The sequence below is a fragment of the Triticum dicoccoides genome, chromosome 3B (assembly GCF_002162155.2).
Source record: "Triticum dicoccoides isolate Atlit2015 ecotype Zavitan chromosome 3B, WEW_v2.0, whole genome shotgun sequence".
NCBI classification, from domain to species: Eukaryota; Viridiplantae; Streptophyta; class Magnoliopsida; order Poales; family Poaceae; genus Triticum; species Triticum dicoccoides.
In genome coordinates this window covers 476,361,808-476,375,034 of record NC_041385.1, presented here as the reverse complement: position 1 = coordinate 476,375,034, position 13,227 = coordinate 476,361,808, and the positions used below count along the sequence as shown (strand labels likewise).

At 42.2% G+C, this 13,227-nt stretch overlaps 1 pseudogene; it reads left to right on the top strand.

Moving 5' to 3' along the window:
* Positions 1 to 2,245: 2,245 nt before the first annotated feature.
* On the top strand, positions 2,246 to 12,222 carry LOC119276626 (annotated as a pseudogene).
* Positions 12,223 to 13,227: the final 1,005 nt, after the last annotated feature.

Below are 13,227 nucleotides of genomic sequence, written 5' to 3'. Positions count from 1 at the left end.
GAGGGGCTAAGATAGGCCCACGAGGAACCACGACACCATCACCCCCCCCCCTCGGCCGCACCCAAGTGCCTTGTGGGCACCTCATGGCTCTTCTGATCCTCCCACGAAGCTTCGGGTTTCTCTTTTGTTCCAAAAAAATCGTCAAAAAGTTTCAGCCCATTTCGAGAACTTTTATTTCTGCACAAAAACGACACCACGGTAGTTCTGCTGAAAACAACGTCAGTCTAGGTTAGTTCCATTCAAATCATAACAAAACCATATAAAGTTATTGTAAACATGACATGAATAGTTCATAAATTATAGATACATTAAAGACGTATTAACCTTTTTCGGCACAATGTGGATGTTGCCATCGTGGTGTTAGAGGGCTAAAAGTGTCCAATCTAGACATAGAAGGGCGAAATAGACGTCCGCAATGGAGATGCCCCTTTTGAGGGGAATTTGAGAGCTTTATTCAAATAAATGCATTTGCCGAACAATCAACCAAGAGGCTCCAGATCAGAAAGCCCGGAGTTTGGGTAAGCCATCATTTGGTGAGAGGCATGGTGCAAGCACACTTAAGCCTTGTACAATGCAAGGTGCTTAGAAAAATAAGCCAATTTTTTAAGCATTCATGCTCATTTGAAAAGTTTAGACACTTAATTAGGCACCCCTTATGTAGAGATAAACACTAGTGTTCGAGAAAAACTCGATTTATTTTACCAAGCCTTGTGTAGTGCAAGGTGCCTAGGAGATGTGCTTAGATAAATAAACTAGTTTTTTAACATGCTTCATTGTAAAGGGTAGATGCTTAGTTAGGCATCCCTTCTTTAGAGATAAACATATGTGCTTACAAAATAATAATTCATTTTACTAAGCACCTCCTAAGCCTCTTCCATTGCAAGGCTGGGTAACTCTAATGAGCCAACCCAAACAAACAGAAAATTTATTCGTTTAGATGGCCAAACGGGCAGATCTCAAACCCATGTCCGCCCTTATCTAGCCGCAACAAGGGGATGCCCATGTGGTCCGGCCGTGTCTTTTCTCAACATTGCATATCTTTCCATCAAAATGAATTAACAAACATATTTAGTAAGAAATGTAGCATTTTCTTTCCATAGTACCAAGAGAATATCTTATGCCATCCGGCGGTCGCGGCTGTGACAACAGACGGCTCACGGACTATCCCTAACATGAGGAAAGCGTGTTGCATGACTTTGACGATGATGACCTCGATGTCCACAACGGCACTGCATCCTGGCAACATCAACAATGGTGTCTCCTTTCATGCTGACCCCCTACCTCTGGCTGCACTGCTTTGTCGACTCGGACATCTTTGCTCCGGCGTGAGCTCTTTCTTCGGCTTCATCGGCACCACAGAGCGCGCAATCCGGCGGGGACAGGGGCAGCTACGACCAGGGCGGGGGCGGTTACGTTGGCCATGGCGGCGGGGGGTGGGGTGTGGAGGCGTGAAGGTTTTGAGAGAGAAACGGGTGGAGTGAAGATGTGTGCACGGAAGACAAGGCGGCGTCCATGGCATATCCGTGCAGATGCAAACCCAACAGAATTTTGGACGGGAAATGAGTCTAAACGGACAGGAAAATGAACATCTGTTTGTTGTCACCACATTGGGCATGATTTTTATTGGCGCAGATAGAGACGAACGCAGATGGACAAAATGGGTTGACGTGTTGGAGTTGGCCTTAGCACGTCCGAGGAAATCCAGATGCACGGACGCGGTGTACACGGTCCGATCGGCGCGAGGAGGATCGGGATCCGTCCGATCGATTCTCATGTGACAAATCGCCAGTCCGCTGGTTCCCCACCAGCCAAAAAACTCGCCACCGCCGCCGGCTATCTGCGGCGACATTCTGCTGCCTGTGCCGTCGCCTTCTAAGGCATTGCCGTCGTTGTACGCCGACGCCCACACCGTGGAGTACGGCGACCCCCCCACCCCAAATCCTGGATGCGGTGAGTCGTGTATTTCCGCCACCCTATTACTCGTGAGAAAAAGTGGAACTCCTCTCGATTTGGTACTGGAGATACCTGGTCGCCTCGGAGTTGTGGTAACTTAGTATTAATGCGACTTCTCAGAGCATATAAATCCACTTTCTTACTGCTGGCAAACTACAAAATCCACTTTCTTAGTATTATCGCTGGCACTGAAAGTAAGGAACTTGAGTCTCATAGTACTAGATCATATGACGTGGGTCTTGCAGATTTTAACTTGCGTTTGTTGCTCGAAGGACGCTTCAATATTTGTGCCATGGCTCCGCATTACCAGGCCGCTACGCTGATTACTTCTCCGTCCTATCCGAACTCCATCACCTGGTCAAGCGAGAACTTGGTGGCTGTTGCTTCTGGTCACATTGTCACTATCCTGGTATGTGCAATTTCATCAAAAGGTATTTGCCTTCAGACATTACTGTACTTCATCAACTGGATTGACCTTGCATTCATCATGTCTTTCAATTATAGAACCCAGCCACAATTGAAGGGCCTCGTGGATTTATCTTGCTTCGCCCTAGAGATCCTTTTCCCATTGGAGTGGTTAAAAGAGAATTTTTTGTCTTCACAAAAACACGAGCATTGCACTGTGTTCCTTTTATTTTTGATTAGTTCATGTTGGTAGGCTACTCATGCAATTTGATGGATGGAACAAAGTGGAATAGAAATTTAATATTGATATTCTGCAAAGTAAATGCTTGTGAGAGTACCACCTATGTAGTTAGTTAGGAGACGATGGGTAATTTGAAGTTTTGAATTGTTATACTCAGCAATCAATTTGAAGTTTCTTCCCAATATCAACATTGCAGTGGGAATTTAATGCTGATATGCTATTTGAAATGAATAGAAAAGCCAGAAAGATTTGAGGCTATAATTCTTTAACTGTTTTGGCTCTTGGTCAGTAATAGTTTAACAAGTCAGCTGCTTTATGACAATTGCAAATTAACAGCTCTTTGCTCGATCTGAAATGTTCAATTCTCAACAAATGCAGATCTCCTTGAACCATGTTTAGTCCCCACTTTCTTAGTGCGTGATACTGAACCATGCGCGCGGTCAATTTCATGGTCTTGACAAGGCTTTGCACCTAATTCTGGGTATGTATAGTTTTAGTGGTATCCGAAGCTATTTTGTGTCTTAATGAAAAGTTTATCGCCTAACATCTTCTTGTTTATATGGATGATTATTTCAGTTGTTTGCTTGCCGTCTGTACTTTTGATGGTCATGTAAATCTTTACCGCCCACCAATTTGGGAATTCTGTGATGAATGGGTTGAGGTAAGCCTATTCAACCAATGTTTGTAAATTTTAATATGCACAATTTTTCATGTAAAAACAGCTGGAAGGTTAGATTTAATGCCCGCCAAATTTCTTTTTTGCCACACTGATAGTTCTTTTCATGTTCCACTTACGGCCAAAGTGATCTGTAAATATTCCTGGCGAAGAAGGAAGTCAGGATGAGCTCACCATTAACAGCTCCAGCTAGCTCGCATTCTATTTTTGTACAGTAGTACTCCCTCCGTCCGAAAATACTCGTCGGAGGAATAGATGTATCTAGATGTATTCTAGTTCTAGATACATTCATTTTTATGCATTTCTCCGACAAATATTTCTGGACAGAGGGAGTACTTTCCTTCCTCTGTTAGAAATAAAGTAAACTTGTACTTTGCAGTTTTGATTTGTCATTTAAAACACTTTTTTTTTGTTTTCTATCATTTTTTTACAGCTTTGTTCTTGCCAGAAGTTAAATTTTTTGTTTCGGTGCGTTGCTTTTTGTTCATGTACAGATGGCCTAGGTTGCAGATACCACTATGCTCATAAGCTTCTATTCTGTTGCTCTAGGTTGCGGACGTATCTAAATTGCTGTTCAACTATTACAAAAGTATAAACTTTGGAGAGGATGATAGTCCTGATTCAATTCCTCAGGTGTGCCCCCTTCCACTCAAAACCGAGAGTTTCATTTGCTGGATTACCTTAGAGTTTTATTTTTCAAAGTTTTCGTTCATATATTAGGAAAAGGCAAATAGTGAGCAGACACATGCGATGGGATGTACTGGTGAATCGCAAGGACCTCTTTCCTGCAGCGATCTTGGGCGGAGAAAAAGGAAACCATCAAGGTGAATGATGCTTTCCTATTTCCATCATCAAGTTCTTTTCACAGCATTGTGGCTTTGCAGTTAAGCACCATCAATTTTTTCCCTAAGTATGGCAAAAACCTGAGCCAAGAATTTCATATACAAACCTGAGCCAAGAATTTCATATACTAGAAATATTGTCACACATTATTAGGGTTTGACATTTGTGTATGGCATGAACAAAGAAGCCCTTTAGATTTTTCTCCTCTGCCCCTCTTAGGGTTATGTCTTGTACTTCCTTGCATGAAGCCAGCATTGTTATATTGTGTCTGAGTTTATTTTAAGTAGATATTGTTTGATCTTAGATTTGAAAGCTATGTTTATGATGAGGATGAAGGTGATGTAGATGCTTCAAAGGATGCAGACTTCTGGCTCAATCCATGCTGCAAGTCAAAGAAGATATCTATGAAAACGGTATGGACTTAGCATGTTCACATGTTCGGATCTACTCTGCATATTCACACGCAGGCTGAAATTTTGGGTTAAATTGATTCAGCTTTGAGTCATAGAAGGCATAGAAATGGCTTTTCTTAGAACTAGATGATACCCCGCGCGTTGCTGCGGGAATTTTTAGCACTACATGATAAATATTTATGATGTAAGAAATAATAAAATCCTAAAAAATGTATTTTTTTAACCTTCGATGAAACAATATGAAAAGCTAGGAGAATTCATATATTGTAGAGTATCTACATACTTGCTTAGATTTTCCTGATAATAATTCAAGGTAATATAATTTGATTATCTATTAGAAGTGCATCAGAGCAAAAAGAAATTCATGCTAATTTGCGAGCCTTGCGTGTTAATATGCCAAAATAGAAATTAGCTTCGATTGTCCACTATGATAATAATTTTGGGTGGAAAAGTAACCAAAGGTACACAAATTGTCATGGTTACTAAGTAGGGCAACAAATATACTCCATGTTCAACATCTTATTTAAAAGACTGCTATCCAGCATAGAACAATTAAACTTTAGGAGAATCAGAAATGGCCATACTTGATCCTCTCACCAAGGATTGTCATTAACACCAGAACAATCAAATAGTGATATTCCAAATTATTCTTACATTTTTAAAACGAAGCTATTGCCCGAGAGAAGATTGTATATTATAATTATGCACACATGGTTGAAAACATAACATCACTTAATATCCTAGCATAGATAAATAATAAAATGATATCATCTATCTTCAAACCAGAAACACACCAACAGTCTTATTTGTCATCACAGTTGTACATCCCAGGGAGTAGACATGACTGGGTATAAAATCTTGTAACATTTGCAAATTTTTATTAGCATAACATGGGCGAATTGCATAAAGGAAAAATTGAAATAACAATGCCAATAGCAATAATAGTCTCTTTAAGGATTCTTATGAAAAAAAAAAAGCATAGCAGTTTGTTCTGCCGAAGCGTGAATGAGGCAATTGCATGGAGTGAACATATTGGTAGTTGTGTTACCTTCATACGGTGCAAATACTTAATAAAAGCTTCATTTTTTTTTAGATTAACTTCCTCACTCTATTTATTCATGAAGTTCAGGGATTTCAAATTACATGCATGATACTATCAGGTGGCACATGCAGCCATACTTTACGAAGATCATTCAAGACCCCTTCCTTCGCCATCATATGCGCCGTTGTGTTTGCTTCTCGATGAACCCTCATTTACAAACAGTAGCTTGATCTCCTCAACATCCGGCCCCAGCACAGAGAAATTCTTGTGTTGATCATTTAGCACGGAAGCTACAACCCTGCAATCGATTATGAAAGCTTCAATTTATGGAAGGAAATGTATAACACATCATTATGTAAAACAAATGCAAATATGATTTATTTTATTTTATTTGTATAATATCTGGAAAAATTGCCTTTTAAACTTACACTTGAAGCCGCTAGTCGATTAACCTGCAACTCATATCCACAACAATATTTACAGAATCTTCCATTTTGAATGATAAATCTGAAACACATGGCTAATCTATCACTGTGCTAGCTCGACAGGCTAGATGATGTTCAGATAGAACAGTACTAATGAAACACACATATGCCTAATAAACCATCTATTCGGGTATCGGATCGTTCTGATGGCATTCATAGTGGAATAGTACTGTCTGTCAGGAACATACCTGAAAATGACCAAAAGAATATGCCTTGATTCACAAAACAATCAAAGCAAAAAAAAACAATAAAATTCATACTAACCTACACGTGTGTGCATGTATGAGAGAGAGAGAGAGAGAGAGAGAGAGAGAGAGAGAGAGAGAGAGAGAGAGATGCGGGATTGTAGTTGCACGTACTTATTCCTTCCAATCAGCGCCTTATATACAAAAGAAAAAGAAGAGAGAACAGTACGACCCATCGTTTCCAATCAAAGTTGTTTCATTTGTTTATTCCTTCCGACTATGAATATAAAGAAAATAAAACGAAGAGGAATCAGAGATTGTTGTTTAATGCTTGCGGGGAGTGCTTGCATTAGAGAGGATTGGGGATTAGAAAGACTGACCGGACTTGGTGGGCGGAAGAGTACGCTGGAGACATAACAGATCTGCCTTCTAAAAAATGCTTCCTGCCCCACACAAATCAGAGCTTCCAACCCAAACAAACTCAAGATCGTTAGGATTCGTCGAGATAGAGAGGAAGGAGAGCCCCCACCTTTTGACACAGGTGATGTTGGAGGACGACGACAACGGTGAGACGTGTGGCTCGCCTAGAGCTATGGTCGACATCGGGGCGCGGGCTTGGGTCAGCACTGTCCGCGGGGCTTGATTCGGCAACGGATTGCAGGCTCACAGGGGGCCCGGGTCAGCAGCAGCATCCTGGTATTTGGGGGCGACCCCCACCCCCACGAACGCCGGGCTGGCAGCAGCACCGCGCCATGAGCACCACCATCGCCGCTGAAGGTGAGGTGTGTATGGTAGCTTTTGCACGGCGAGTATGAATGGGTTGATTTATTTCGATGAGTGGAACCGGACGGAGGATACGAAGAGAAGGGGGAAATAAAGTGGGAGAATACCAATGGCATGGTGGAGAAGATAACGCACATTTATTATTGAGGAGCCCGTGGTTAACGGATGAAGCAGACGTGGGATGGTAACCAAACGTCGTGCCTTGGTCCTTTCTGTACGCGGGTAGCAACACGTTCGACGTGGCATCGTGCATATTAGGAGTTCACTGATGTGGTAGGATGCTGAGTTGGATGCCCTGCATGTTGAGATAAATACTTGTAGTGGGGATGAATCTCTTAAGTATATAGGATATAGGATTTATCAAATGAAACAACTAATTATCCTGAAAATCCAAACTATGTCATGGCCTATATGAGTTTTGGCTTTTATTTTTCATACACCCCCAGACATCTATTTGGTGTTCTATTCTAGTTAACCCAATTGTGTCTCCAGATTGTCAAACCTGTGCATACAACTGCTATCGTAAATGGGTTAGGTGGCTCACAGGATACCAAAGCAGCAATCTCTTGCAACAAAGAAAACACATGTCTTCCTCTTATCACTGCAGAACAGTATGCATGTCGAAATGCGATTTTGTCTTCTCTGGTAGTTGCATGGTCTCCAATTGTGCCATCACGCGACACTACTTCACATTTGTTGAGAAATTGGTGCATTCTTGCTGTTGGTTCCAAGTCTGGGGACGTTTCATTTTGGAAAATATGCAAGCCTGAGTATTATACCATAGATGTTTGCATGGTTACCAGAGATCGAATACTCATTGGGGTTCTCAAAGCGCATAATTCATGGGTTAGTGCCATCAGTTGGGAAGTTTCCTTTGCAGACTCTTCAAAGTCCTCACTACTTTTAGCAACTGGGTGTTCAGATGGAAGGTGAACACAATCATGTCAATTCTTTTCCAGTCTTTCCCACTGTGTGCTTGACATGTTTTTGTTGACTTAGCTCCTTGTATGATTCATTAAATGGCAGAAGGATAATGTGTTTAATGAACAATGAAGTTTGAAGATGACATTTGAGCTAGTAAATAGTGCTTCAAACATGTTCCCAGATAAGCACAAGACATGCATTTTCATGCTTCTGCCTTAAATGAAAATTCTTTATGAAGATTATTAGAAAGCTAAACTCACTACTGTACCATGTGAAACCCAGTTATTGATGAAAATTATCCCCATTGGAAAATGATTTTACCTCTGTTTGTAAATAGATGACATCCTAGAATGTGTGCAGTCAAACTTCCCTAACTTTGACTTATATTATATAAAAAATTATTTTGTTTCCTCATTGAAATTAATATTATTGGCATTTGTAATGAATGCAACATATGTCTTTTAGCTTGGAAAATGAAAAATATATTCATAATGTCACTAGATTTGTATCGCCGTATACATGTGAAAGAACGGTCAAAGTTGTGTATTGGAGACCATGTCCAAATTTAAAGTGTATATGCTTATTATTCCTTATCACTCCCTACATTGATGATAGTTCACTAGAAACCCTTTCATATCTAACCGTGGGAAATTATATCTTTTCAGTGTGAAGATATGGTCCGGTAATACCGAAGGATTAAATCAATGTACATATGTAAAAGAATTGCCATTTTCATTATTGGCTGAGGTATATAATAAGCATTGCCTTGTTTTTATGTTCTTCATATTTTTATTTATGCACATAGTTGATGTTCGACTAGCAATTGATGAAACATCCAATGGACATGGGCCTGCATGTCTTTTCAAATTAATGTTATTCAACTCAAAATGGTCTACTGGTCAGGTCACCACTAATTCGTCAGCACCAGTCTCGTCAGTTTCATTATCTGTACCAGCTCAGCGTCAACATGGTGTTAGTTTTAACTTGGCAATTGGAAGAGTATCCGGGTCACTGGAAACATGGATGTGGGATCCATGTAGAAACAAGATTGAGAATACCAGTGCATGTTATGCACATGATCAAGTGGTAAAGCTTGATTGCATTTCAGTATCTTTTCTCTTCAATAAAAGATCTTTTTTCTAACTTTACCTTAGGTGACAGGTTTATCGTGGGGTTTGGATGGCCATTGTTTATACAGCTGCAGCCAGGTCAGTTGAATTACCATGGTGCTGTTTAGGTTACAGGATTATCGTTATTTATTTTATTAGCTGTCTACCTTCGAGTAAAGTCTGTTTGTTCTCTGAAGTTAATCTACTCATACTCATAGTGTGTAGCTTTGCATTTTGACTAGTTGCTGATTACCTATTTGAAAGAGCTATATTGTCTGTGTTTGTATAGCCTCACTCGGTAACTGCATGTAACAGCAGCAATAGGTGATTTTCACATCAAATCTTACATTTTCTGTCTACATTTTTCATATGAGGCCACAAATTCACAATTGCTTCAATCGGGTTCTAGATCTTTCCACGCAGTTCAAATTGACCCAAAGTACAAGTTCGAAGTTTCCATTTGTTCTAGATCTTCAATACTGGAATTAACAAACAGTTGCTACTTTTCCCTAAAAAAAGAACAAACACTTGCTACTTTTCCCTAAAAAAAACACTTGCTACTAAAGCCCTGCTTGGAATGGGGGTAAATTTATACACCCGTATTACTTTTACAGGAGTATATCACCAGCCATATGTGATTTCCAACCGGAAAAGAAAACGACCGATTGAGGTCTGTATCTTTTACAGGTGTAGAAGTTGGAAAACGACAATCCAATCAGGCCCTAATATTGTGAGATGAGTAGCAATCTCAATTGGACTTGCCACACGAACACCCGTTGCCCATAACAGTACAAGCACAACATATATTTCTCTTTTCTTGAATCCAAAAGAAATTACCAATTATTGTCCTGATTGGAACTCATCGGAGAGATGATGGACATGATTAAAGCTAATATTTTCTTGAGGATTTGGGTCAAAATGAAAACAGAACAGGGGCCTATGGTGAAAAAATGCCTCAAGCCGGGAAGCTAGTCGACCACTTGACCTTCTGATGGCTAAAAATGAACACTATCCTGACCCGTTAACAATTAATTTATTGTACTAGTAATGCTGATGGCCATCAGGCCATGTGCCCATCTGCTGGCGACAATGCCTTTTGATACTATCAAGCTGAGCTTTCTTGTGTAATACTTACTGAAAAATTACAGTTCTCCTTTTGATTAACAAGGTATCTGGTGCAGTTGTTTCAGTTTTAGCATATGTGCTTTGTTCATTACTTGAACCCTGTTTTTCATGCTAATGCATAATATTTTCTTCTTTAGATCAGGATAATTCTGCACACTGTTGGATTATCGAGAAACAGAAACTTGAAGAAATTCCTGTGCACACAAATTTTCAGGAGCTAAAAGAGTTAACAGATGTAAGAAAATCAGCATCCTCTAATCCCCTTTTTTTCTCTGAATGTGTGTTTTCTTCTTTCTGATTGGCATATGCAATATGCATGCAGCTATCAGAAGTATCTGATCAATGCTTTGGACTTTCGATTGCACCAGGACAACTAATGATTGCTGTGGTATGTAGTAGACCTTTTCTTATATACATTTGTTGCTCAACTGCACAATTTTGTACTTGAGCTTCTATACATATACGCGAGTACAAATTGATGAACATTGTCTCCTTCAGGTCCGCACATTGGATCCAAATCTGTTAGATCAGATGTATCAAGCCAGGTAATTTTGCTTACAGATCACTGAAAAGTACTCAGGTGTTTTTGTAAAAATCTTCACACAATTGTCGCATTTTTTAAGATAACATTAGGGAATGCTTAGTTGTTTGTAACAATTTTTAATGAATAAAACAGGACACAAAAAGCAGTGGTTGAGTTCATTTGGATTGGTGGTCAGTTCCTTGGTCTTCCACTAGACAAGGGCATTTATATCTGCAGTCCACAATCTGGCACTGACTTCTTATGGTGGGGATCCAACATATTTTGGTCATTGAAGAAATATGAAAATGGTGAAAGAGGATTGATCTTATGGGATATCATAGTTGCGCTACAAGTGCTAAAGAAGTCCGCACCGGCCTTTCTGGAAACGTTAATGCATAAATGGGTCTCAAGTCTGCTTTCATATGATCAGTGTGATTCTATCATTATCTCGCATCGTTCAAGAAATGACATGATATCCAAGGCCAGCTTGCGGAAGTTACACTTGCTGAATATCGTTTGTAGGAAAGTAATGCTTAGCGACCATCCACAGTATTCTCCTGGTGGAGAAGAGGGTAACAATGCGGCAACTGATTTATGGACCAATCTTCTAGTGAGTAGCGAAACAGAGGTGCGGGAGAGGCTTGTGGCTTTCACTTTTGCTGCTGTCTTGGGCCGAATATCATATTTGCGGAAGGGCGTCTCTAATGACAACCGGTGGTTTCCTGTTGGTATTGCCCAGATGGATTCTTGGGTATTTATGAATAGTGAAGAAGTGCACAATCAGCTCAAGTCTCTGAAATCGAGGATCAAAGACTCAGGAAGCAGGTATTCCTTTTGCCAATTTAGTTGGCTATCCTCCTTTAGCTAATTTCACTCCTGAAAGGACATAAAACATGCATAGTTTCTTGCAACAGTTTACAGAAACCAAAAATTTGGATGTTGCGTGCTTCTAAAACTGTTCTCCTCTCGCAGGATCGACTCAGTGTGTGAATATTCGGTTGAAGAAACCTGCCCCTACTGCTCTGCATTAGTGCGCTTCGAGTTGCCTGATGTAGCCTTTTGCGGAAGCGGGGATCCTGCTACTGTCCCAGCTGAAAGGCACAGGTTGTCGAGATGCTCAGCGTCGATGCGCCTATGCTCCGTTCTGCAACCAGCCTGGCACTGCGCATGTTGCGGAGGAATGGTTGAGAAACTGGTGCCAGAGACCTTCTTCACCATGTCGGCATACCCTCTGGATGCTGACCATGACAGTGAATCGCTTTGCTTGTCAGCGCCCGCCGTTCCACTTTGCCCCTTGTGCGGCATAGTGCTGCAGAGGCCGACGCCGGCGTTCCTGCTCTCCGTCTCCCCGTTGTAGAAGCTGGTGGGACTCCCCAGTGTTCCAACCAGTTCTTCCTCCTTTGCGGTAGTGTGCGCCTGTCGGTAGTAGATGCTGCTGCTTGTAGTCTGCGGCGAAACAAGCGTGGATTTAAGTAACAGTATGGTGACATGCTCCTCGTGTAGTCCCTCATAGTACAAAGCAATAAAGCACATATCGAGATTTCTTCTTATAATAAAGGCCAACGCTAGGCGCCGGTGCACCGGCCCAAATTTGGGCCGGTCCCACGCTAGCCGTTGGATGTCATGTCCCTCAGCCGTTGGATCTCCTTCTTCCACCTCTCGTTGACCTCTCTGTCGCTGCAAAATACACCCCGCGGGAGACGCGCGCCGCCAGCCCCCTCCGCCTGGCTGCACTCGCCGTCCTCCTCCCCTGCCACACCCGTCTCTGGTCGTCCTCGCCGGCCACCGCCCCCTCGCCGGTCGTCCTCACGAGCTGCAAAAAGGCTGTTTGCAGCTCCCTGTAGACATCTTTTCCAGCATGGATGGCTGCCCCTCGTCGCATTCTATTGACTACCTGTGAGCTTGTAGCACTCGACGCCGCGGTCGCTGCTCGCCGGACCGGTGGTCGCGGTTCATAGCTCTGGCCAGTCGCCGGTTGCAGCACCTCAGCTTCGCCCCGTTGTAGCAAATTTTCTTGCCGGTTGTAGCACTTTTGGTCAATGGTTGTAGCACACTTGGGGGTTGTCGGCCATGGTCAGGGAGTGGGCGCTGGTTCTAGCAAAACACAAAAGGCTGGTTGTAGCAAAACTGGCGATGGGTTGCAGCTTCGCCGTAGCCGGTTGTAGCTTTTCACGTTGTTTGTAGCTTATGTCGCCTCCGGTTGAAGCCTTTTCTGTTGCCAGTTGAAGCTTTTTCCATCAACGGATGTAGCTTTTTTAGACGCCGGTTGCAGCTTCTGTGGGGTCGACCCAGCTTTCGTCGTCCCTCCGGTTGAAGCTTTTTTTCTCGCTGGTTGTAACACCTGCGGTCGCCTTCACCAGCTCTGGCGGATGCTGGTTGTAGCACCTTCTTCAGGTGCAGCTCCGCCCATGGAGGCAACTTCGCCGGCCACGTCCGTTGCAGGTCCAGCCGTCACGGAGCAGTAGTAGATGGAGGTGAGAGAGGGAATAGAGGGAGGACGCTGGCTCGGGGGTTGGCTTC